The 4,965-nt window shown below is 42.4% G+C and overlaps 1 pseudogene; it reads left to right on the top strand.

Annotated features, from left to right (window-relative positions):
* Positions 1-1,746: 1,746 nt before the first annotated feature.
* Positions 1,747-2,987, top strand: LOC101703027 (branched-chain alpha-ketoacid dehydrogenase kinase pseudogene; annotated as a pseudogene).
* The last annotated feature ends 1,978 nt before the right edge of the window (positions 2,988-4,965 follow it).

The following is a 4,965-nucleotide window of genomic DNA, read 5'->3' as shown; positions in this document are numbered from 1 at the left end:
TTAAGATCATCCTGATGTTTAGCAATCAGACAGATGGTACTAGAAGTATCAAACTCTCAGCTAGATCATAATCCTATAACAAGTTATGATGTTTTCTGATCTTGGTGGCTATCTGTCTGACTCTAAAACAATTCCTTGTGAATTTTTGGGAAAAATTTATCATCAACTAAGTATAACTTCTCAAAATGGAAGAATAATATTAGCAACAGGAAATTCACCAAACATCCTATTTATTGACATTAAAGTGAAATTTATCCCTATACAGTTAAGAGGTAGCTAAACATATAAAATGAATGAATAAAAACAAAATAACTTGCATACTAAGCAAGATGTAGAAGACAGAAGAAAGGCCAAAAGAAACAATTGGTGTCAGGATGTTTTCAGTTGTAAGTATCAGAAAACTCATCTTAAAATGACCTATGCAAAGGGAATTTATTGGCTTACACACCTGAGAAGTTCAAGATTGGCTGAATCCCAGGAAATGAATGGTGCCAAGAGAACATTCTCACTTTGCTATCAGCTCTCAATCTTTATATCTCAATTTGGCTTCATCCTTAGGAAAGTCACTCTGACTGGTGGCTCTCAGAAAATCTTGGCTTATATCCTCCCAACTCCAAGTCAAATACAGACATTATCTTTTTCCCAGCCATTTCAGCCTGAGGTCCTGATTTGTACTTCATTAGCTTGTCTTGGTTCATGTGCATTTCTTTTCACTGATGGTAGAGGCCTAGCTAAGTTTAAACTACATGGATAAAAAGTAGGAAATGTAGGGAAAGAGGAAGACTGAATATCAGGTAGACAAAAATGACAGATGTCCACATGCCTAGAATAGTTTTTAAAAATTGATGACATCACGAATGGTTGGAAAACTACTCTAACCCATAGCCCCAGGATTTGCTGTTTTATGAACAGAAACTTCAGGTCTCCATGGACGAGACTGAAGCATCTCCAAAAACATTCAGCACTTCTGAGATCTGAATGATTTTTAGTCCAAAAATAGGTATCATGCACACTTGATACACATGGGTGAAAGCCCGTGCTTCCAGTGTGGCCTTGTCAGGTACAAGTATATGCATATTGGAACTTGGTATCTAGTAGTGTCATATTAAAAAAAAGATCAACTCAGTGAGAGTATATGGACATGTATATGGACATGCAGAGAGTATATTGACAATTCAGATGCAATTGTCAACAGTCTTGATGCTATATCACTGATAAAGAAACTCTCAGAAGAGCAAATACAGTATCCTGGAAGCACACCCATCAAAGGGGAGGACAATAAGCATTAAATCCTGGGGTAGACTCCTCTATGGGTGAAGGGATGGGGTAGTGGGCAGATATAATTACTCCTTGAAAAAGGAGAGGTGGTAGAACACTGGTTCTGCTCTCTTTTGGAGGTGAGTGGTTGATGTGAACAAAGTAAAGCTTTTTAGGAAGTTGAAAATTTGGTTCATCGGTGAAGGAAGGGAAAAGCCACAGAGAAAGGAAAGACTAGAGTCTTCTGGAGGTCTAAAATGAAATGAGGCATTGAGGCTATCCCAGCTGGTCAACTGAATGGTTCTGCATACCTGGCAGACCTGGTCCTGGCCCTGAAATGGGAGCTGCTCTTGTGGGGTTCTCTCATCAGTGGTGGCCTCATTGGACCTGGGCCCCTGAAGTTAAGGAAAAGCCCCTGGCCGCCTGCCTTCTGTGGGATACTGGGACTCTCAGCCCCGGCGGCAGCCCAGGCCAACAAAGCAGCAGGTGATGATCCTGGTATCAGTGCTGGGGAGCAGCCCTTGGGGCTGGCCTTCTTTGCGGCCTCTCCTGGGACCTGCACTCTCACTGCAGGCCCACTCAATCTTGGCCACCAATACCTACCATATGGAGATGGCACGGGAGCACTCCAAGACTGTCACTTCCTTTTACAACCAGTCAGCCACAGAGCTGGCAGTGGAGAAGCCCTCAGGCTGCCTCACTCCAACCATGATGCTTTATTCTGGCCACTCTCAAAAGACAGCAGCCACCTTCTGAAAAGTGGCTGGTACCTGCAGCAAGAACTGCCAGTAAGGACTGCTCACCACGTCAAGAGCTTCCGCAGCCTTCCCTTCATCATGGGCTGCAATCCCACCATCCTGCCTGTGCATAAGTTGTGTATCCATGCCTTCCAGAGTGAACAGACTTCCCTTAGATCAAGGACCAGGCGGATGAAACCCTGTATTGCCAGCTGGTGTGACAGCTGCTAGATGACCATAAGGATGTGGTGACACTCTTAGCTGAGGGCCTTCGTGAGAGCTGACAGCACAGAGAGGATGAAAAGCTTGTCCACTACTTCCTGGACAAGACATTGACTTCAAGACTTGGGATCTGCATGTTAGCTGCTCATCATCTGGTACTGCATGAGGACAAGCTGGACTTTGTTGGCATTATCTGCACTCGTCTGTCTCCAAAGAAGATTATTGAGAAGTGGATGGACTTTGCCAGGTGCCTGTGTGAGCACAAGTATGACAATGCTCCCCAAGTCCACATCAATGAACATATGGCCACCCGTTTTCCCTTCATCCCTGTGCCACTGGACTATATCCTGCCCAAGCTGCTCCAGAATGCCACGAGAACCACGATGGAGAATCACCTAGACACTCCCTACAATGTCCCGGATGTGATCATCACCATCACCAACAATGATATTGATTTCATCATCAGAATTTCAGATTGGGGTGGAAGAATTACTCACACAAACTTGGATCAGATCATAGATTGATTACTTCACTACAATGGAGGCCAGCACCCAGGACCCCTGTATCAGCCCCCTCTTTGGCCATCTGAACATGCACAGTGACAGCCAGTCAGGACCCATGCATGGCTTTGGCTTCGGGTTGCCCAATTCACAGGCCTATGCAGAGTACCTCAGTTGTTCCCTACAGCTGCTGTCCCTGCAGGGCATTGGCACAGACATCTACCTGTGGCTCTGACACTTTGATGGTTGGGAGGAAAGCTTCCAAAGCTGACCCCTGGCCTGCTAGCCTGCCCAGGCTGGGCCACATATCCTTCCAGAACCTTCTGAGTTGGGCACAGAGGCACTCTGGTCCACACACTGCTGCTTCTTGGGTCTTTAGTCCCCAGCCAGATGGACTTCCATGGAGCTAGTTGCCATCTCTCCTCAGTAGAGCCCACTGATTCCTTACCTCCTGGCCATGGAGGGGAGGAAGAGGGGAACTCTGGGGGATCTAGCACCAGCTCTGTCATTCTCGTTCCTGGGGAACCCCTATTTGACCTGCTGTTTGTTATTAAAGTTCACATTCGGAATGCCCCCCCCCCCAAAAAAGAAATGAGCTATTGAATTTTAAGAGGCATTGATTTGATTTTAAGTGCTTAGACAAGGCATGACATGTGTCATGAGGCAGCTTCTTTGGCACACTACTACCAAATTTAGTGACAGTCAAGTATGGATATGCTTTTTAACAAGTATTGTATGTCTTAATGCTAAAGAAAATACTAAAGCTCATCAGTGACTTAAACAGAAAATAATATTCTTTACTTTTGGACTCTTTTTCCATATAGTTCACTAGAAAAAGAAGAAGGAAGGAAGGGAAGAGAGGAAGGGAGAAAGAGAGGAAGGAAAGGAAGGAAGGAAGGCCTATATATTAGCTTGTCAGGTCTGCCATAATAAAGTATCACAAACTGAATGGCTTAAATAATAAAATTTATTATCTCACAGTTTTGGAGGTTAGAAATCCAAAATCAGCATAAGGTGTCAGCCATATTGAAACCTCTGAGTGCTGTGAAAAAAATATGTTTCACACTTCTCCCCATCTTCTGGTGGTTTGATGTCACCTTTTGGTGTTGCTGGGCTCATGGAAGCAGCATACTGACCTGTGCCTTCATCTTCATGTGGTGTTCTCCCTTGGTGAACATTTCTGCCCTAATTTCTTTTTTTTCTAATGCTACCATAATGTAATAGGTCCCACCTAATGACCTCAACTAATTATACATTCAAGGATCCTATTTCCAAATAAAGTCACATTTTGAGGTACTGGGGGTTAGGACTTCTACATATGAGTTTCAGGAGGACACAATTCAGTCTATAATGTCTTTTAATATTCCAGAGTTTATAAGTGGCTGCGTGTTTTGCTCCAGTGTCAGAATTCTAGAGCTAAATATATGCTTAATACTAAGCAATATGGACAATGTATCTAAAAGTGTACCTTGACTTAGTACAAGTGTTTTAAATGTTTTCTATGTTCTTTGGCCTATTAGTCTGGTTTTCAATCTGTATATATGATAATTAACTTTATAAGGTCTTATAAAATAAATAAATGAATCTGATGCTGGAAAAAATAAAAGGGGGTGGGGGGAAGGGGAAAACAGAATTGAAATATGTTATGTACATGTACCAATTTTCTACAATGAATGGAATCATTATACACTGCATATGTACTAATAAAAGTAAAAATAAATACTACTATGGGGTTAGAGGCATAGAGAGTGACCCTTCAGAATTCCCTCTTTCCCATCAGTGAGGTTAGCATGATAACTGAAGGATGAAAGGCCAGATTCTCCCAGATGAAAATATTTATATAATCTTTTGAACCAATAAATTGGAAGAAAATAAAAATTCTTTTGTACAAAGGGACTCATTCTTTGACTTTCCAATGGAAGAGAACTCTTTGTCATTTACTCTCAATAGGGATGGAATACAGTACTTTTCCCCACCCTTCCCTCTAAAGGAGAAGTATAGGGAGAGGGTTGTTTAATTATTAATTTGACTTCTGAGAGCAATTTCTGTTGTTCACACAAACCAAGTGATCACATGTCACTAGAAATGCCCACTTGCCCAGTGTGAGTGAGGCTTTGTGCTGAACAAAAGGAAGACAGCTTTACATTTAACAACAATCAAGTCCTTTGTGGGACAGCCAAGAATAACATGCATGATTGCAACCCATAAATAATATACTTCATGTCTTCTGTATTTTACCTATTCTTTAG

This window comes from Heterocephalus glaber, unplaced genomic scaffold (assembly GCF_053883595.1).
Source record: "Heterocephalus glaber isolate CG9 unplaced genomic scaffold, H.glaber_assembly_v1.0 deba00001457, whole genome shotgun sequence".
NCBI lineage: Eukaryota > Metazoa > Chordata > Mammalia > Rodentia > Bathyergidae > Heterocephalus > Heterocephalus glaber.
This window is presented reverse-complemented; position numbering and strand designations above follow the sequence as displayed.